General features: G+C 35.3%; 1 long non-coding RNA gene across 1 annotated transcript in view; it reads left to right on the forward strand.

The window, feature by feature from the left end:
• The window catches only part of LOC108512397 (uncharacterized), a 63,675-nt gene extending 63,225 nt beyond the window's left edge, over nucleotides 1–450 (forward strand). Inside the window, exon 4 of the long non-coding RNA XR_001880591.1 lies at nucleotides 239–450. This is a non-coding gene — a long non-coding RNA (uncharacterized LOC108512397). The remainder of the gene's footprint in view (nucleotides 1–238) is intronic.
• The last annotated feature ends 22,509 nt before the right edge of the window (nucleotides 451–22,959 follow it).

Here is a 22,959-nt window from a genome sequence, read left to right on the forward strand (position 1 = left end):
CCCCCCCCCCCCCAAAAAAAATAGAGTCTATCTCTGGTCCTTCAAAATCTAGATGGAGTTCCGCAATTCATGAGGAATTTATAACTCCGTAGACATTTTCAATGTCCTTAATTCCAGAATTCCACTCCTGAAGCCCTCGTTCCTGCATGCATGATTTTAAACAAAGATATCAAAGTAACCTCTCTTCTCTGAATTTCTGAAATTCTGTACCTATTCTTTATTCTTTCTCTTTCCTTAGTGTTGAGCTAAGAATGAGTCTCAGACTTTGAGATTACTTTTAAAATAGACATGAAGATCAAGAAAGGCTACATTTGGCAAAAGTGCATGGAAGAAGGTAGAGAAATATGACACAGTATCTGAAGTCTGACCAGCTTTGTAACTATCTCCTTCTGAATGACATCTTGTGTTTCATCAGTCGTGAGTCTGAAGATCAGCTTCTATGGAAGAATGCCCAAGGCAAGAGTTTGCAAGGGGGTGTGGAGGTAGTGAGAGTTGGTTTTATAGATTTGAATGGATATTGAGAGCAAAAAATAAAAAAAGACAGGAGCAAAATCAAATGTAAAAGGAAGGAAGAACTTGCCTTTAAATAATATGTGTTCATGACTTGCAGATTTTGTAGAACAATGTTGTAGGTGTTCTGGAAAAAAATGAAATCAAAATAATAGTTTCATGACTTATGACAAGAACAAGATGATTAAAGAGTAAGCTGGGAATGGGTAGGGTAAGGGGAAATGGGCCTATTTGGCCGGTACCTTTCTTTAGTAAGACTTAAGAGAGGACTGAGGCATTTATTTGTACAGATGGCACATCTGAAAACAAAGGAGCATGACACTTTGGAGTTAAGTTATCCCTGGCCTTACATCATGAAATGAGCTGTAGATCAAAACCAAAGCTCTGCCTAGGCTTAACATAAACTATTTGCTAGAAGCAAACATTCATGTGGCATTTCTGAATTTTGATTAAATTCATGTCAAGAGATTATGAGTAGTCCTTGAATCTAAAGACCCTTTTGCAGTCGGCAAGATTTACTGCTTCTGAGGACAACAGAACAGTAGACAAGTTAGCAATGCTATTGATGGCAGTCGATGTGTGCTGGCAAAATAAACATCAATCTACTAAGTAGGATGACAGCATGAGGTATCAGAAGACTGTAACAATAGTCTTAACTGTAAGAAAATGCAATTTCCCCTGCTGTGTTTTATGCTTAGTTTTATATGACTACTGCATTATACAAATTAATATTTAATGCAGTTCAACATCGTGCTTGTCAAAGAGTAGCACAGGATATAAACTGCAAAATCACACATTATTTTTTCTGTTTGACAGAGGATAATATCATGCCTTTTCCTGTTTTTCATTGCAGCTGCTTCAAGCTCTGGGGTTGTCTCACCATCAAGGGATCCCCTTTTACAGCCAATATTGTTATGTTGATCACACTCACCCAGTGAAGATGAAGGGAAAGCAGATTTTGTTTTCAAGTGAGAAAAAAAGCCATGGATTACTTGAGTGTATTCTGTAGGGAAACGGATTGAGACAACACTGGAATTAAACATGGACTTCCATTATTTTCTCTTATTCAGAATTTATATTTGAAAAATATAATTTCAGAGGGAAGCACATGATAAAAACCCAGAAAGACTTTGCTGGGCTTGTTTTCTTTTTTCAAATATGCTTGTGGCTTGGTCCTAGGGCAGGTCAAGGAAAGAATTTAGTAACCTCCGTTCTCCTCAAGGGCAAAGAGACAGTGTGCTCATAGACAACTGAGTCATGATTTACAACAGACCTCCCACTCTCCGTAAGAGGTGGGTGGTAGCCCCATCCATTAGACTTCTTGGGAAAACTGAGACACTTTTTCCTATTTTCTTAATTTGAAGTCAACTTAGTTATTTTTCTTGCACCACAGATGGGTTGGTGCTTAGTGAAACTTACCTGTCATTCGTCAGAATGGCCACGGGTACATAATTGATGATGACCTGTAGTAGGCAAAATAATGAAGCAGGCAACGTTTATCATTACTCTTCATCTACTTCTCCTTTCTAAATTCCTTTTCACATTTGCAGGCCAATTTTCAATGCTCATTATCAATCCTTTGCTCTAACCACATCAGTTCTCATGTGGAAATACATATTTGGAATTTTTTTCTTTCCTATTAAAATTCTCCCTCAATGTCCTTGCTTCAACTGAATATTAAAAGAATAGTCTGGTGGGAAGTTTTAATCTAATTTACACTATAGTCAAAAGCATTTGGCATAATTAACCAGATTTCTACTATTCCCAGGCATTAGGTGTAGCACGTGAGAAAGTACTATGGTCAGAAGTGGTCTTCCCAATAACCTCGTAATTATCACACATGGAGAGTGATCTAACATAGTCATAAGCTTTTGTCTCTGTATATAGCAACTCCTTCCTCCAGGTTTCTCAAACTGGAATACTTGGAATCATCCTTGATGCCATTCTTTCCTTCACATCCCACATCCAATCACTGGCAAATCCTGTAAATTCTGACTCCATATCCTGAATCTGCTACTGATCACCACCTTCAGTGTGATTCCCTTTTCACCTGACCTTTGCTTTAGTTTCCTGACTCAGTCATTCTAAAATGGGCAATACCTTCTTCTGGAAGCACTTTCAAAACCCATGGGGCTGTATTCATTGATCAGAGGAGTTGAAGAAGATATTAATCCTTTACTGAGTAGGATGGCTAGTGATGCACAGGAAAGCCTACCAGAAAAAATAATTATCCTTCACTCTGCTTGACTTTTAAGTGCCTCACATTCTTGGTCATGTCTGAGCCTAGACTCTCATTCTATTTTACTTACAAACATAAAGTAGGTTGGCCCCATGTTTTCCTCTCTAAAATATGTGGAATTCTTCAGGAACATAACTGCTGGGTAAATTAAAAGTTTACACTAAGTGTTGTTTGAAACTTTACTAGGATTATTTTCATCACTTTGGACAATGACATTATTATTGGCCATGCAGTTTTTTGTCCTTGATTTGCCAATATAAGACATCTGGATTGGTCAGCCCTTTTAGCTTTCACATTTATGGTACACATACACATGGGGGTCAAAATCTGATCACTCATTATTGTTTTTTAATGTATTATTTTGCAGAAAAGACGTTAAAATGAATGATTTTAAAAAAATTATTTTCATTTATTGCTCATTTGTATTACAAATAGGAATTTCAATTTTGGTAATCTTTTTGTTTTAATTTTTAGAGAGATGGTCTCACTATGTTGGTAGGAGTGGTCTTGAATTTCTGGCCTCAAGTGATCTATCTTGGCCTCCCAAGGTGTTGGGATTACAGATGTAGGCCACCATGCCTAGGTTAAATTTTTATTTACTTTGGTAATCAGTTGTATAGGTAGTTCAGATTTATTTAAAATGGTAAAAAAAAAAAAAAAAAAAAAAAAAGGACCTTAATGTTTGTTAATTTAAAAAAGCACTGGATTTGATGGGTTGAGAATCACCCTCCTCATTGGTCTCTTCTTTTTCCTTCCTACTGACAGCTCTCCCTATGGAAGCCAGAGTTAGCCTATTAGCACTGTAGTAGACTCTGCCATCTTCTTCACCACAGTTCTCAAATGACTCCCCATATCACTTAGAATAAAATCCTAAATGAAAATCTGTGTGGTCTTTCCCTAATATCTTTGCTGCTTCACCACTTCCTGCAACACACCCAACTCATTCCTCTTTAGCAAATGCTGATCTCCTTGCAACTGTTCTCACACATCCAGCAAACACCCATCTGGGAATATCTCAACTTTTCCTTTTGCAAGAAATGTCCTGCATCCAGATACCCTGATGACAGTTCTGGGCTCCATTCAGGTCTCTGCTCAAACATCTTCTTTCCTACAAACAACAGTGTTTAGACTCCCTGACTTGATCTTTCCCTCACTTTGCTTTTACTTTTTTCACAGTGTCCATTAGCTCCTAATATATTATGTACTTACATTTTTTTTTGTCTCTTCTCCTCAGTGCAATGTAAGAGGTAGGACATCAGAAACATGGTCTGTTTTATTTCCCACTTTATCAGTGATGCCTAGAATGGTGCTAGCACATAATGGTGACTGGATTATATTGCATGAATAAGTGAGAGTCTGTGCTTTCAAATTCGTTGGAATCCTGAATGTGTCATTTATTGAGTGTGAGAGCATCCGCAGTTCAGCTTCAAGTCTCAAATATTACATCTCATTTAAGATGCCGACTTCATAGGATTACTGTAAAGGCTAAGAAGCATAATTTACATAAAGCCCTTATGACAGTGTATGAAATATACAAATATTCAATTTCAAATACCATATACTTATCCTATCCATCCATGTATCTATGTATCTAATCTAATCATCTAAACATTTTTCTATACAACTGTGCATTTGTTTATCTTCATATTCTCTCATAACTGTCCTGCTTCTTCTGACAATTTACAGATTAGTTAAATTCGCCCCAGTGTGCCTTCAGTCATGCAATTATTAAGATTTGTGTACCGTGTGGGTATGCACAGGGTCTGAAAATGATTCTCTCAAGAAGACAGAGACTTGTATTATCTGTTAGATGTAATAAAAATATTGATATAGAAAAATTCTCTGGGAGTAAATAATATATAGTATCATTTTATCATTAGTCTATTCTAGAAAATGCTTTCACCTAATCAATCCACTTTACAGGATCCATGTTTTCTTCTGTATTTGCAATTATTATAGAAATTTAATTCATGAAAATGTGTTTGACTTGTTGCCAGATAGGATAGATTGACCATGATAATGTTGCTACTCGTGCATATAGTACCTTTATACAACTATTCAAGTAAATAGACAAGTTTATTTTCAGTAGTAGCAATAATTAAAATAATATTTCTAACAAATTGAATGAAAAGATTTGATCGAGTAAAGATACAGAAGTAATCAGGCACACAGATGACTTCTTCAGTTCTCTCGCTTTTAATCCTTTTATTTTTCTGTAGTTCATCCCGGGATTTTTGCCTTATTTGAGTCATTAAGGTAAATTGCACTTTGTAGTTTATGTTCCCATTTAGAAAAAGACAGTGCAGCCCGCTGCCAGCGCTCATTTAATTTTACATAAACACGCTCTTTAATAGTCTGTTTTGGAAACATTGGATTCATCCAATAAATCTTCAACCAACAACTGTTCGAGAACGATGTTAACATCATGAGCAAGAATGCTATGTTTTCTAGGATTTGACATTTTCAGCAGTTGAGAATTACCATACTTGGTAAATGGAAACACTACTACTAAAACCAGAATGCTACCAATAGAATAATGTCTTTTGTTTTCAAAGTCAATATACTAGAGAGATGTGAAAATAATAATAAAAGCGAGATATCGTGTGGTAAGGTTATCTCAGGGTAAACGCTGCAGCTGCAAGTGCTGCTGGCGAGTATTCTCGGGGCAAACGGGAAAAGAGTTAACTTACTGGTTATAAGCAGGCAAATGTCTGGTTACTAAATTACAAATATTTTACTCCTGTTACTTAAGTTTGGGTAAAAAAAAGTATACCTATTTTTGCATATATCATAATTAAATATTGAACATAAAATGCAATGGCTATTTTATACATAAACTTCTTGGAAAAAAATTCAAAATCAATTGCAACATTATTTGTGATAGTGAAAAAAAGAAACAATTCAGCTCAAAAGGAGATTGCTTTTCAAAACGAGAAATGCAGCATAACTGTTTATGAATAATAGTATTCTGTTAATTAAAACGTATATATTTACCTCTGTATTTCAAATTGTTGAGTGGTTTTTACTTCGAGATTGGAGTTGTGAAATAATTTTATTTTCTATACATTTCAACTTGATAAAATTTGATCATCATATAATAATAAATCAGTGCAGGCTATAATCCTTTGATATAGCTAGATAAACTTTGTAGAAAAATTACACTGGCTTTAAGTATACTTTTCTATACCTTATAAGCTGGAAGAGCTTATAAATTCAGTTCTATACTTCTAGGAAGAATGTAATTTGTAGCTCACATAAATAGAGTACTTGGACAAGCTATTTAACCTTTCTAAGCCTGTTTTCTCACTTGTAAAATGAAGATAATAAGAGTAACTACCTCAAAGATAGTAAAACTGAATAGGAGAATTACTACTCACACTAAATGCCATGTCAAAGAAAGCTATTGGTCTGACTTTTAAATCAGAACAAGAAAGCCCTTTCAGAAGAATAGGGGACACAGAAGAAATACTGATTATTGGTGGTTGTAGCCTTTGCCTCCTCTCCAGAACCTTGTGTCTGTTTCTTCTTTCATGTATTCAAATGGAAATTATTATTCTATAGCACCTTCTGCTGGGCCCTTTTCCTAAGCTCACTGGAAAAGAATATTTTCTCTTCAGAAGCTAGAGGAATTTGTCCAGCTTTCCAGCAAGCATCTAAGAAAGGGTAAATACTGTTGCTCTAGACAAACTCATCCCACCAGGACGTAGTACCAAATGTGTAACAGAGAGGTGTGTGTTCAACGTTGAGTCATAGAAATCATAGAAAAGACAGGGATGGAGCTGAGTCCATTGTAACCCACTGTGTGTAATTAAAGTCTCTCTAGGTTTTGTGTTTATGTGACTAAAAAAGAATAGTCTCATTCAAACAAACATCTTTATAATATTGGCTCATTGCCTCCCACTGGAATAAAAGCAGAGCCTTAGCTCTCCTCCCCTAAATCTTTCTAATTATTTATGAAAGTCTCTGGGTTTGTTATATATCTATGACCGGCACATCATATTCTTTCATGGCAAAATAACATATTGACATGTACTGCCTAAGTGGTCACCGGGGCAAGCACCTTGCTTTGGCGTCTATCCTGCAATAAAGAGAAACATTCTCTACAGTTCTAACCTTGGAACTGTATTTCCCAGACTCTGACTCCCTGGCTGGCAGATTTCAAGTTTGATTTAGGTTTTGCACTGAGATGTACTTATGGAAAATTTGTAAGGTGAAAGGATGCAAAGGTGTTTTTTTCTCCCTCAGTGGTGGCAGTTGGTAAATAGACTTCTGTGGACACGGATTTTTGCTACTGTTGTGTTCTGCTGCCTGGTTTCAGACTTCGGGGCTGTGGGCATTTGGAAAATTGGCAGCTACGTCAGGAGGCTTTTTCACCTCTGGGTGGCAGCAGAAGTTTTCTGATCTCTCACAATGGCAGTAGCATGGCTTGAAATCCAGTAGAAGCCCCATGACTTCTGTTCACCCAATCCTTCTAACTAGGTTGTACGCATCACCTTCCTTGTAATAAATCTCTTTCCATACAGAAATATTAGAGGAGTCTCTGGTTTTTGCCACTGGACCCTAAAAGACATTGCTTTATTTTCATGCCCCCAGCCTGCTCATAATTCATTGTCTCTGCCCCTTCATTTTCTGGTTCTGCTTTTTTCAGGAACAACAGAAAGGAAAGAGTATAAACACACAGGAAATTTCTGTGGCCAGGCTGGGAGCAAGCACACACCATTTCTACTCACATTCCATTAGAAGTCAGTCACATGTCCACATCTAATTTCAACGGAACTGGGGAACGTTAATCTAGCTGTGGCCCAGGAAGAAGAGGAAATGAGTTTTATAATCAGCTAGCACCCTCCGACACAGAGTTATAATTATTGTGTTTCAGCAGAATTACTACAAATTGTATCTTTAGGAAATTTGAATATGTTCAAAGTATATTTCTTCATCATCCATTATGGATTCCCTGAACTGCAAATGATATCTTCCCATTAGCTTTATCTTATAACACTGTCTGAAATATAGTTCTATGGAAATATGCTCATGTTGGGACATGGTAGATACATCTATGAGTTCATTTAAAACATTACTGAACACTTTTCTATCCAATGTTTATATGAAGCAATCACTATTGCAGACAAGCTCTTTATGGTCATTAACTCAAGAAAAAAAGAATAACAAAGTTAATTTAGTCAAATTACTATCATAGTGCAATTTGCTTTGCATATTTCATACTTCAGTATATGAGGCCATGACTCACTTCTGTTTATATAAGACTAGACGAATACCTTTCACTGACTTCCTTTTGTGAATATGAAGCACATTAATGTGGCAAATAAGATGGACTCACAAGATAGAGCTTAGTAACTTACTCTGAGTCAAAAGAGCCTCTCATTTCAGAAGACAATGCTAGAGATAAAAGGATAAGAACGAGAAGAAAGTTCACATTGGTATCAATCTTTTAAAAAATGTAGTGACAGAACTCTGTACTTTAGCGACTTTGTTTCTGAGACAGAGGCAGGTGTTTCTCGGGTAATAGACACAGTGGATTGTTTCCTGTATCACTCTCCTCTCATCTTTGAAAATTGGAGTGTTTTTATTTCTATTCGGAGAAATGAAGAACTACTACTGCTTCTGAATCTTTCCACCTTCAGGACCCTGAAGTAAGTCCAAGATGTGCTAGCAGGTGATTTTAGGTCAATGAAACTGTCATTTTCTCTCTAAAGAAAGGAAGAAACTCTATTTTCCTGTGCCACGGTTTTCCTTTCTTGTTAGTGGTTGACTGAGCATTGTGAACATAACACTTGGGGAAACTAGGAAGGGAGTGGTCATTGTTGTACATCGTGCCCTCTTTGTGCTGCTTCTTTTTTCCTAGGCTGTGATCTCATGATTTGTTCCAGGGAACATTCACGCTCTCAAAGCTGAGGAAGAAAACTTATGGGCCAACAGGGATTTTAGCTGATGTTTTGAACATGCAAAAATGGTGGCTGTTGGAAATAACCAAGACGCATGGAGCCAATCGCTATGTAACATCCATGATTATGTAGTAAAGTGATCACATTTCTAATCAGTTTAGGATGTGGGCTAAATGTCTAAGTAGAAGGCATCAGGGAGATAAATGATGATAACAAACTTTTCTTCTTTTCACTCTTTTTTACAACCCATAGAGTAGTTCTTGCCTGCCGAGCTGTGGGGGTCACCTTCCCCTATGCCTTCAGGGATCCTACCTTTATACACATTGTTACAGTGTGATTTGTTTTACCATGTGGTAACTCACATAGCAAGTCCACTTCATCTTTTTACATCAGGTAGATTGGTGAACCGTAAAACAATGGCACTACTATTTCATCTACATGTTCACGAAGGGGCACTGCCTCTTTGAGGCAAAGTCTAGAACAGAATTTTCCTGTGATACCTGGTAGGTTGCACAGAACTATAGCAATCAGGTGTGAGATCAACAAAACATAATGTTCACTTCTTTCTTTTTAAGAGACAGGGTCTCACTCTGTTGTCCAGGCTGGAGTGCAGCAGCTCTGCAATCTTGGTTCACTGCAGCCTCAAACTCCTGGACTCAAGGGATCCTCCCACCTTAGCCTACTGAGTAGCTGAGACTATGGGCACACACCACTACACGGGGTAATTTTTTATTTTTTATTTTTTTGTAGACATAGGGATTTTCTATGTTGCTTAGGCTGGCCTGGAACTACTGGCCTCAAGTGATCCTCCTGCCTCAGCCTCCTAAAGTACTGGGATTACAGGCAGAGCCACCATGCCTGACCCACAATGTTTATTTCTAAAAGGAGTCAGGGATATTCCAGTGTAAAACTGGTCATATAGATCTTCAATTGCACAGCTAAGGTACTTTTTGAGTAGCTGGGTATTTCATAGTAGTCAAGGAATATACAAGCATGCTTCAAAGATATTGTGGGTTCCATTCCAGACCACCACGATAAAATGAATATCCCAACCGAGAGTCATGTGAATTATTTGATTTTCTAGTGCATATAAAAGTTATTTTTTGGGGTCATGCGTGGTGGCTCATGCCTGTAATCCCAGCACATTGGGAGGCTGAGGCAGGCAGATCACAAGGTCAGGAGTTCGAGATCAGCCTGGCCAACATAGCAAAACCCCATCTCTACTAAAAATAAAAATAAAAAAAATTAGCTGGCTGTGGTGTTGGGTGCCTGTAATCCCAGCTCCTTGGGAGGCCGAGGCAGGAGACTTGCTTGAACCCGGGAGGTGGAGCTTGCAGTGAACCAAGATCACGCCATTGCACTCCAGCCTGGGTGACAGTGCGAGACTTTGTCTCAAAAAAAAAAAAAAACTTATGTTTTTTTACTATACTGTAGTCTATTCAATGTGTAACAGCATTATCTCTAAGCAATGTACATAACATAATTCAAAATATTATTGTTGAAAAAGGCTAACAATCATCTGGGCCTGAAGTGAATTATAATCTTTTGCTGGTGTAGTGTCTTGCATCAGTGTTAATGACTGCTGACTGACCAGGGTGAAGACTGTGGTAATTTCTTAAAATAAGACAGCAACGAAGTTTGCTGCTTTCATTGACTCTTCCTCTCAGGAAGGATTCCTGTGTAGCATACAATGCTGTTCGATAGTCTTTTACTCACAGCAGAATTTCTTTAAAAATTGGAGTCAATTCTCTCAAACCCTGCTGTTGACTTATCAGCTAGGTTTATGTAATATCCTACATTCTTAGTTGCCATTTTAACAATGCATACAGCATCTTCACCAGGAGTAGATTCCATCTCAAGAAACACATTTCTTTGCTCATCTATCAGAATAAACTTCTCATTCATTAAAGTTTATTAAGAAATTGCTGCAGTTTAGTCACCGCTTCAGGCTCCACTAATAATTCTATTTCTTTTGCTATCTCCACCACATCTGCAGTGACTCCCTCCACTAAGGTCTTGAACTCCTCAAAGTCACCTATGAAGGTTGGAATCAACTTTTCCCAAACTCCTGCTCATGTTGCTATTTTGACCTCCTTCCATGAATCATGACTGTTCTTCATCACATCTAGAATGGTGAATCTTTTCCAGAAAGAAAAAATTATTTTTCCCAGATCTGTCACTATCTATGGCAGCTATAACCTTATGAAATGTATTTTTCAAATAATAAGACTTGAAAGTCAGAATTACTCCTGGATCCACAGGCTGCAGAATGGATGCTGCTTTAGGATGCTTGATACACAACATTGATCTCCTTGCATGTTGCCATCAGAGTTCCTGGTTTATCAGGTGCTTTGTCAATGAACTGTAATATTTTGAAAGAAATCTTTTTGTTTCTAAGCAGCAGGTTTCAACAGTAGGTTTAAGATAGTTGGTAAGCCATACTATAAACAGATGTGTTGTCATCCAAGTTTTGTTGTTCCATTTACAGTGCATAGGCGAAGTAGGTTTAGCCTAATTCTTAAGGGCTCTAGGATTTTCAGAATGGTAAATGGGCACTGACTTCAACTTAAAGGTTTAGCTGCACTAAACCCTAACAAGAGAGTCAGCCTGTCCTTTGAAGCTTTGAAGCCAGGCATTGACTTCTCCTCACTAGCTATGAAAGTCCTCAATGGCATCTTTTTCCAACAGAAGGCTGTTTTATCTACATTGAAAATCTGATGTTAATGTAGTCATCAATTGTCTTAGCCAGATCTTCTGGATAACTTGCTACAGCTTCTCCATCAGCACTTGCTGCTTCACCTTGAACTTTTAGGTTATGGAGACACATTCTTTCCTTAAACCTCACAAACCAACCTCTGTTAGTTTCAAAATTTTCTTCTGCACCTTCCTCAGCTCTCTCGGTCTTCACAGAATTGAAGAGAGTTATGGCTTGGCTATGGATTTAGCTTTGCCTGAAGGGAATATTACAACTGATTTGATCTTTTGTTCCAACCACTCAAACTTTCTCCATATCAACAATAAGGCTGTTTTGCTTTCTTGTCATTCATATGTTCTCTGGAATATAATTTTTAATATTCTTCAAAAATGTTTTCTTTGCATTCACAACTTGGCTAACTGCTTGGTGCAAGAATCCTAGCTTTTGGCCTATCTCAGTTTTCAACCTGCCTCCCCCACCACTCTTAGTCATTTCTAGCTTTTGATTTCAAGTGAGGTATGTGTAGCTCTTCATTTCACTTGAACTCTTGGAGACATCACAGGATTATTAATAGGCCTAATTTCAATATTGTTGTGTCTTAGGGAACAGGGAGGCCTGAGCAGAAGGAGAGAGATGGGGCAACAGCCGATTGGTGGAGCAGTCAGAACACACATAACAAGTACTGATTAAGTTCGCCGTCTCATATGGAAACAGTTTGTGGCACCTCAAATCAATTACAATAGTAACATCAAAGACCACTGATCACAGTTCACCATAACACATATAACAATAATGAGTTTGAAATATTGTGAGAATCACCAAAATGCGATACAGCGACACAACGTTGGAAAACTATTGTTGGAAAAATGGCACTCATAGACTTGCTCAAGGCAGGGTTGCCACAAACTAAATTTCTATAAAGCATATTATCTGCGAAACACAGTAAAGCAAAGTGCCATAAAACAAGGTGTACAGGTATTAACATTCATGGAGAAGCCTGTGGGAAGAACTTGAAGATTTTCTATTTCTTCATATGCAATAGGATCAAATACCTGCCAGATGGAAGAAAATACTGTTCATTGTTTCCCATCCACTTATCCACTGTAGTTGCAGTTATTAATTGTTGCTTTTATTATTTGTCGGTTACATGTTAGAGTCTTATTATTTTAGAAAAGTATACACTTAAATCCTTTTTTTTTTTTTTGATGAGGTATCACTCTGTCACTCAGACTGGACTGCAGTGGTGCAGTCACGGCTCACTGCAGTCTCAATCCTGGGCTCAAGCGTTCCTCCCATGAGTGAGCCACTGCATCTGCCCATTTAAATTATCTTAATGTAGACAACATGTAAAGGATATACATTGTGAGGTTGGTAGGCAGATAGGCAGGTAGATAGATGCAAAATCTTGTTATAAAATGCCAAGGTTTGGAAGTTGCTACATACCACAGCATATCCTATCTTATATACCACAAATCTGAAGAGTGAGGTGTTTTGGGCATCTCCATTTGAAACGCAGAATAAATTTTCCCAGAGAAGTGTCAGTTAAATAACAAATAACATGATATATCAGAAAGAGAATAGAATTTGGAACTGAAGAGCATTTGTTTTCATTTCAGCCTGGCTACTTAGTTTGGATAAATTGATTTGCTTTAATTATTTCAGTTTTCTATCTATCACAGTGGTCATAAACATCAAATGAAGTGATGTCCAGGAAATAATTTAGTCAGCTTTATAACCCTTATAAAATTTAAGATATAACTATCAATTTTAATTACTTTATGTGTGGCATAATTAAAATAATATTTTTAAGGTTTTATTTCTAAATGATTTATGACAAACTGTGAATTAAATTAAGATTGGTTCATGTAGGTGTGATTTAAAATTAAAAATTAAATAACATTAACTGTTGCTATTAATCACCACATTAACATCTCCCTGAAAGTGGAGTCTATTTTCCAACTTATGTTCCTGCTATCTATACTAATTTACATATAGTTGATTCTAAATAAGGACAATAGGGTAAAAAATGGAGACCAGTATATGTGTAAAAATATCATCTAGAAAACAAAATGAGTATTTCAGAATATTATTTAAAAATAAAATATCAGTTAAAATAAGTTTACTTTTTAAAAACTGAAATTTGGATTGTTGAATGATCATTTGGAAACGAGTATGGGTACAATCTTAAAAAACAACCTAAAGTTTTAATGAATCAACAGTTTAAACATAAAAAGTTAAATCCTAAAATAACTAGCAAAGAGTCCAAGGATTATATAAACTTGGGGAGTAGAAGGCATTTCTAAAGATAATAGTGAAACTGAAAGACAGTTAAGAAAAGTGATGATATGATTTGACTACATAAAAGGTAAACTTGTATGTACGGATATTTAAACACAATAATATTCAAAATATGAATTATAAGGTTGGAAATTTTTGCAAGATTTATAATAAATGATGAGGTATTAGTCTTCATATTTATTAATAACAGCAAAACAGAGAAATTTCCAACTGAAAATTTATCAGTGAACATTGTATTAATCAGCTTTGCTGCAATAGCTGATATTATGGCTTACCATAACATTTTACAGTGGAACTTCAGGTCTCTGTGGGCTGATATAGGTCTGTTCTATGTTATTTAACCCAAGGATTCAGACTGTAGAAGCAACTTCCGTTTGGGATGTGCCATTGTTGTCACAGAAATAATAGAGCAAGAGTGTTTGTGGATGTCTGTCATGGCTTTCTAACTTTCCACTCACACATGAACAACGTTATGTCTGTTCACATAAGAGGGGATTAACTCTTCTGAATGCCATCAAGGCAGGGATGTATACAATTTCTGCAGAAGGCTTTGAAAAATCATATGGTATTAGGTATAGTTGTATAATCCATATATAAAGAAGGGGGCAAATATTTGGAATGAATAATAGAGGTTATCAACAGAGATACAGACAATTGATAAAAGTATAAATAATAATTGGCCAGTAGCATAAACATATGTAGCCCAAATAGTTCAAAATGCAAATGATAATATAATGGTGACTCCCGGTACAGATGAGAAAATAAATAATTTTACCTTCTCTGATGATGAGTTGATCATAAATATCAGTAACTTTACTTCTAGCCTCCCTTCGATTAGAATTTAAGATTGTAAGAAAATAAATTTTAAAAAATTACTTGAAGGACATTTATCACAAGGTAGCTTATGAAAGCACTATACTGGACATCTGCTTAATGTCCCATGGAATTGCTGGGAATTGTTGAAATAAATTATAGCACACTCCATTTAATAAAATGTTGTAATGCCATTGAAAATTACAGCCTGAAATTCTATTTATGATGTCACTAAATTCATTTGAGATCCTCAGTCTGTTTTGTGAAATAACACACCTGAATCAGTGAGTGTACCCATTATATTACCTGTGCTTGTTTCCAATTATTTAAATAATGGATAACTTCTTCTTTGAACCAGTTTGCATTTTTAAAATTACTTTACAGTGAACAGACAATGCATAGAATTAAAATATTTTTTAAAAATTGAGGCTAATGCAAGTGCATAAGTTTCAGTAGATGTTGCCTTCAAAAGACACAACATTTTGTCTCTGTGTTCAAATCTAAAGAAAAGACAAGTTAAAAACAGTGATCAAAGTTGGCTACTCTGGATAACCCCTTGCAGAGCGTTGTCAAGTGAAGCATTTTTAGACATTTCAGACACACACACTGTGCACCATTCACTTGCTCTCTGTCAGAGTCTTCTGTGTCCTATAATTTTAAACTCTAAAAATACTCAGTGGTGAAATATTGATTTTCTCTCTAATTTTGCTCAGACTTTAGTTGGATGCCTGGTAAGGATTTCATTCTGAGATCAGTACTTGACCCTGCACTTTGTTCTTTAGTAAAGAAACACTGTATCTTTATTCTTCCACCTCAGGTAGTCTATGTCTTTTTCTTAGCATTCCTATTGCCGCTGTACATCAAAAGCAGGAATCTTATTTTCCTTTAGAATCAGCTAACGATAAAATATCCAAGGTGTTTACAGATTTTCTAAGAAAGCAAGCACATAATAGCTATAAGGTAGAAATCATATTTATTGTTTCTTTATTCATAGGTAAATTGCCATGTACTAAACTAAGCAATGTTTAAAAATTTGTAAACATTCACCTGAGTGTTATTATAATGAGTAACTAAATTACGATCTCCCTGAGGCTCAGAGATGTTATTTGCTCATTTAAAAAAATTATATATCATATTTAGTATATACCTAGTACATTATGGAAGAGAATAGAAAGATCAAGCAACACACACAAGCAAATGTAAGAATTTAATTCGTCATTTTCTAAAACTAACTTATTTTTAACTATTATATATATATGTTTTCTGAATAAATATTTACCAAACAGCTATTGTATCCCAGGTATTGTTCTGTTTACTAGGATTATAAAATTGAGCAAAGTTGACAACCATTTACATGTATTGAGCTTCCATTTGAGTGGAAGAATATAGAATAAATTCAATACTTTCAATCACTGGAAAGAGTGATCGATGAATAAATGAAATTTAGATAAATTAAACCCAGTACAAATGAGGCAGGGGTACATATTGTAGGAGACCCTGAAAAGTCATATGGCATTGAGTGGCACAGTTTAGGGTAAAATAAGTTTGGGAAGTATTAAAACTTTAATCATTTTACAGAGTCCTTGGTTTAATAAATTTGAGTAGAGATTAGATTGGAATAAATCCCTATTTTCTTTGGAAGTCTTCCAATATAGCATGAAAGCTATATATTTTAATAATAAGAAAGAGGCGAAAAGTACCAGTTTTATGACAGGAGGAAGACTGCAACACACCAACTGCAAGACGATGCCTGCCTGGGTTAGTTTTCCACTAATACTTTTCTTTATCCTCATTGAATGTTTGGCTCTGTACATTTATATCTGGGTAATCAAGAAGTATAAAATTACCACATACACCCCACTCTTTTCTGCCAATGACACACTAAGGCTGCTTCTGGATCAAGACATTTCTTGATAGCCTGAATATTGTGTTGATTCCACATTTGTACCTATAAACTTTCTTTCTTTCTTTTTTTTTTTTTGAGACAGAGTCTTGCTCTGTCGCCCAGGCTGGAGTGCAATGGCGCGATCTCAGTTCACTGCAACCTCCGCCTCCCAGGTTCAAGCGATTCTCCCACCTCAGCCTCCCCACTAGCTAGGATTACAGGCACCTGCCATCATGCTCGGCTAATTCTTTTGTATTTTTGTAGAGAGGGCATTTCACCATGTTGACCAGGCTGGTCTTGAACTCCTGACCTCAGCTTATCCGCTCGCCTCGGCATCCCAAAGTGCTGGGATTACAGGCATGAGCCACTGCGCCCAGCCTGTACCTATAAACTTTCTATGATTTCTTCTTTGCTCTGAAGTTATAAAATGTATATTAGAGATAAATTGAGTTTTCATTAACAAACATACAGTGATGTTGTGTCACTTATAAGGATTTAGGGAAAATTAGGGGAAATTAATATCTAAATAGGTATTCTACTCTTAAAATTAACTACAAATAATGTTTTACCTCATACACAATAGTAATTTCCCTGTTTCATAAATTATTAAATTTGAAATTATGTCAATTCATTTTCTTTAAGTATTATGTTTCAATTTCCATTAATTTAGGTGAGTCTATAGATCTTAAGTAAAACTGAAAACAATACTAGAGGAGAAATTAGAAATTTCTAAGAACTTTGAAACGTAATATTACAGTGATGAACAAATTTTAAGTTGGTAGAAATATTAGTTTAACTTAGCTAGAATTTCAAAGACATGAAAGTCTGTGCAAATAGTTAAAATTGAATATAAGATGCAAAAAAAGGAAAATATCCAAAACAGTATAGTATTTAATTTTTATCACTGAATGATGAGATAATTGGTGAAATGAGCACATTATTTGTAGGCTAAATTTCAATATAAATTATTTGGCAACATATATAAGTCTAAATATGNTTTCTAAGAACTTTGAAACGTAAAATTACAGTGATGAACAAATTTTAAGTTGGTAGAAATATTAGTTTAACTTAGCTAGAATTTCAAAGACATGAAAGTCTGTGCAAATAGTTAAAATTGAATATAAGATGCAAAAAAAGGAAAATATCCAAAACAGTATAGTATTTAATTTTTATCACTGAATGATGAGATAATTGGTGAAATGAGCACATTATTTGTAGGCTAAATTTCAATATAAATTATTTGGCAACATATATAAGTCTAAATATGTCTTTTACTGAACATCTCCTTAATAATATTTTTCAAACAAAGATTTTAAATAATAAAACCTATAAATTACAATTATTTTTGCTTTTTAGTTTTGCTGTGTCTTTGTACGTGTGTGTGTGTGGGAGAGAGAGAGAGAGACCCAATATCAGAATTTTTAAAATTCCCTATATTACTACATTGCTAAAAAAAGTTTTAAAAAATGCATTAATTTCTAAATATTTGTGGTTTTTCAAGTTATCATTTGGATATTTCTTTCTAATTGTGCTGTTTAAATCCCTATTTTCCTGCTTTTTTTCTCCTATTTGTCCTATCAGATTGAGAGAAGTATATTAACATTTCTAAATAAGTATTTAGATGTATCGTTAATATTCCTTCTGTCAATTTTTTGCTTTATGTATTTTTAACTGGTGTGACTAAATTTATACAAATTTATAACATACTCTCTTCCTGTTGAATTGACTGTTTAAACATTATGAAATCTTCCTCTTAAATACGTTATATTTATATAGAAAGTCTATATATGTTTTTGAAATCCCCTTGTTGAAATGTAATTATGTATCCTCATGTCGTGTGTAGACTGTGGTTTAACTACATTATACACAATGTGTGTGGCACAGAGGAGAGTACATATTGGGGAGCTGTTGGTCTAAGTGTACAAAGATGCAGAGAGAAAGGAAGAATAAGTTTTGAACTCTATTACACAGCACAGTGACTACAGTCAATAATAATGTATAGTATATTTCAAAATAACTCAGAGTAAATTTTAAGTATCTCACCATAAAACACTGTTGAGTGTGGTGATGATATGCTAATTAACTTTATTTAATCATTCCACATTGTATCCATATATCAAAGCATCACACTCTATGCGCATAATTGAATGTAATTATGATTTGCCCATTAAGATAATATTAATAAACATAGATTGTATGTAAAATGTTCTCATTTTGCCTCCAAATCATGAGATTTCTTTGTACCTGTATATCATGCATGCTTTGATATGGGCCAATACTTATCATAAAAGAGTCTGGAAAAGGACTTGACAGCCTTAGTTTGGTAATGATGAAAGGATTTATTTTTATTCTGAGGTATTATAGAAGTGGATATAGAGTGAAGTAAGTAGAGGCTTTAAGGAAAAGAGGTGAGAAGCCCAACCATTCTTTTTGCCATTAGCAGTGTACTTTGGAGGCATGAGCTATTAACTTCATGAATAACTGTGGGAGGAGAGTAAACAGCTGGAGTTGACAGAAGAGGTAGAATTAAAGGGAGATCACAGACTTGCTGAATCAAGGACTTGCTTATAAAGTCAGGAGTGAACTGTAGAATACAGATTTTCAGGAAGTTCTGGGACAGGGTCGCTCTTTTTCTCTCCAACACCTATTCAGTTCAGTTTAGAAAACTGATACTTACCACCAACCATGTTCTAAATGTCCCTAGGTGGTGAGGTTCAAAGACAAATAAGATGCAATTATAAATCTTCAGATATTTGTCATCTAGTGAACAAAACACAAATAAATATTTTGAAACAAAGTAAAGGAATATGAGGAGTCAGACAAGTAGACACCAACTAACACCTGTACACAGCCAACTTGTAATATAACACAGGGGGTGGTTAAAAGGGGAGATAGTAAATACAGAGGTGAATAGTAACAACTAAGTAAACACTTGTTTATTACATCTTAAAAATGACAGAAGGGGCTTGGGGAGATATCAGTTCAAGGATATAAAATCTCAGTTAGAAAGGAGAAATAAGTTGCAGACATCTGTTGTACAATACAGTGACCATAGTTAATTACAGTGTATTATACACTTACAAATTGTAAAGACGGTAGAACTTACATGTCCTCACCACAAATAAATAAGTACGTGAGGCACTGCATATTTTAATTAGCTTTTTTAGGCATTCCACAATGTATGCATATGTCAAAACATGTGCACAATACATATATGAAATTTGTATTTTTCAATTAAAAAATAAATTTAATAAAAGATAAATTTAAAAAATTCCAAATATTCAATTTATACGTGCAAGTCAGAATATTAGTAAAATTTTAGACATTATATTTGAAAAAATATTTGCATAATAATATAGTAAGAAGTTTCTGTAGATTTCAGGATATTTTATGCACTACAGCCTGCTGAAATGTTTTTAAACATACTCCTCTGCCCCAAATCAGTAATTTAGTGTCTTGTGGCAGACACTTACTTGCACAAGGTTGCACTAGATAAAATTCTATGACCCTTCCATCTTTATGGGTAGTATTTTCATGAGAGAAGGTGTATAGCAAGCACCTTCCTATTTTTAGAAGGGAAGCTAGAGCTTTTAGATATCTAATGCTAATGGAGAAAAATTCGACTGAGCTAAATATATTGGAAAGTCAGCCTTGACAGCTGAAACGCATACATGAAATCCAATCTTGCTGCTTGAGTCACAATTTAAATTTCTGCTTGGGGTTGAGAGAGGCCTTGAAGGCATCACCTCCCTTGCTGCTAGATGCTTCTGCATGTACTGGGAACATGTGCTCCAGCATAGATGATTTATAGAGGATGATGATACACTTAGCGTGTGCTGTAAATGCCATGAAATCATATCAGGAAATTCAAAGAGCAAGGAATTAAGAAAAAAAATTAAGTACATGGAGGATTTTAGAAATCCCAGAAGTTAATAATAGTACAGTTCCATTGGGAACGTTACCAAATTGAAGGACCTAAATATAACTTTTTGAGCAACTGCTCAAAAATCTGACTTTTAAAATTGTCAGAGAACAGAGAACTGGAACAGGAATCATATGATGATGCATATGTCAAAAGAATTAGAGTTGTGTTGTGTAATTTTTCCCTTTGGATTAAATGCCATAGAGGTTTTAGTCTTGATTTTCTGTGTAAGTGTATACAACTCATTTTTATGCCTGACTACCAAGGGAACAGCTCAAATTCATGTTCTGCCATTGAATTACACATGATAATAGATGGACCTTTTATTGCAACTTACTTATAATAACCCACGTTAATTGAACACATGCATCTTATGTGCAAAGTGAAGGAACTAAATAGATGAGAAGTAAACAGGATCTGCTCTTAAGAAATTTTAATCTGGTAGGAGACAGGAGGGAAAAATCCAAGAAAAGATGATGCACATTCCAAGTAGTGAAGTATAGACCATGAAGGAATGATAAAATCATGCTAGGGTATCCAGAAAACATAACATTTCCAGCACAGTTAGTCAGGGGGCTTTTACTAGAGATCATAAAGGCAATTATATTTGAACTTTCTCTTGAAAAATAGGTAAGATTTGAGTAGATGTAAATTTGTGGAATACTTTTCATAGCGGTGTACTATTATTAGTAAATATGTAGATAGAAAAACACAGTTAAGTAGACTGGGTAGTCTACAGATGACATTTCCTGAAAGACAGTTATGGGAAAAACTGTTAAGGGGGGTTGGGACCCTCTTTGTAATGGGCACTGAAACCTGTGCCAAGAACATAGATTCTAATCATCATAAAAATTGTCTTTATAATCAGTAAAGGAGTTGTATGATTGAAACAGTGCTCTAATCGTTCTAGAAAGAATACAGAGAGCAGCAACAAAGCCAGAAGTCTAGAAAGATGCTGTTATAAGTTCCCGGGCACCACATCCCAAGGCCAGGGAAATGGGAGCAAGAGATTAGTTAGTTCTCTTTTTACAAAAAAATGAATAGAATTTAGTGAATGATGAGAATTTGTGGGCCTTAGGAACAATAAGAAGAAAAGTAATAGGTTCATGAATAATAGTTCTAGGGAGAAAAAAATTGAATGGGTTATACAGGGAAAAATTCCCACCATGTTGTTTCTTATAGGAAAAAGAATTTTAGAGCTAAGTCAATAGAGCTAAGACTTTAAACGTTGCTTAAATGTTTAAAGTCATTAAAACAACTGTGAACGTGGAAGCCAAGAAGATGAACAGGATTCTTATGGAGATGATCCCAAATGAGAAGGGTGATATAGCAAAGTCCCTGCTCAGGGCAGATCCACAATTAGTCCTATCATAAATCTGGTAAAGGACACGGGAATGAGTTTTCAGATAGTTGAAAGGGGACAAAGGGTGATACAATATGAATAAGTGGAATAAAATTTTACAAAGAAAGTCCTTTGTTATATAAGGTAAAACAGAGAGATGGACAAGAATAAAGACTGATAAGCAGCCATTCTAATAACATTTATAGGTACCTTGTGGATTTTTAAAGTGCGGGTTTCGAAAAATGAAAAATTTGTGGAAGCACCTATATAAGGAAGGCATGTCAGGTTATCAGTTTTTGATTCTTCTCCATTCACTCATTCACAACATATTTTTGGGACACCTCCAATGAGCTCTAGGTGTTGGGAATACAGTAGCGGGAAAAAAAAATTCCTTTTCTCATGATCCTTACATTCTAGTGGGAGGAAACTGTTAATTAACTAATATATGTATCAATTGCTGATAAGTTAAAGAAGAAACATAAAGGATGGGAATAGCTGGAGATTCATAGTTTCCCAACTTCAAAAAAGAGGCTTTCTCTTCACTCATGTACCAGAGTTCTATCTTTGAGTCAGACTCAATCATGACTACAGATTCATTTTATGATTTAAGAAGATGGCAAAATGTCATTGGAGAATTGAAAAAGTCACTCCCTGGTCTTGCTCTCCCTATAGAACACAATCCTTAGAAAATACGGGACTCTATTCATATTGCTTTTACATTATAGGAATAGTGCTTTCTGCAAAACCTTAACAGCTTTGCAGGCTCCATGGGTAAAAAAGAAATAAAACTGAGATAATAAAGTGGTAGTTCCAAGATATCATTCTCCACGTGTCTGTCTTAAACAGATCTGGAAGAAGACCAAGTTACAATATTTTAAGGAATTTGTTGCCTTAAATGTGTTAAGGGCCTTATTAACACAGTATATGTGTGCCTGTGCCTACTACTGACATGATTTGAGCATCTTTTCACCAAAACTCAGTGAAATGAGCAAATAAAATGTGAAATCTTCTATAATAATTCATGGTTTCATGTTGGAAGAGTTATAACCTAAAGTGTGTACATATAAAAATGCATAGGCAAGTTTTGATTTAATTTAACACTTTTGCAAAGTCATATTGTGTAAATGAATAAGGAAATCCGGCTGTAACCAGGGCAGAAATCAATGCTAAGCACTGGGGAGAAGGTTTCCTTTCACTACCTCTATGACCCTTTCACTGTTTTTCTTAAAATGAAAATGTCTGGAAATGTAGGAAATTTCACTCTTCCCCAAACACACAGTAATTAAAATTGCCTTATGTGTCTGTTTAGGGAGGATGTGTGATGATATTCTGCCTTTATTTAAAACCATCTT

The sequence above is a fragment of the Rhinopithecus bieti genome, unplaced genomic scaffold, assembly GCF_001698545.2.
Source record: "Rhinopithecus bieti isolate Rb0 unplaced genomic scaffold, ASM169854v2 scaffold_28121, whole genome shotgun sequence".
Classification (NCBI taxonomy): Eukaryota; Metazoa; Chordata; class Mammalia; order Primates; family Cercopithecidae; genus Rhinopithecus; species Rhinopithecus bieti.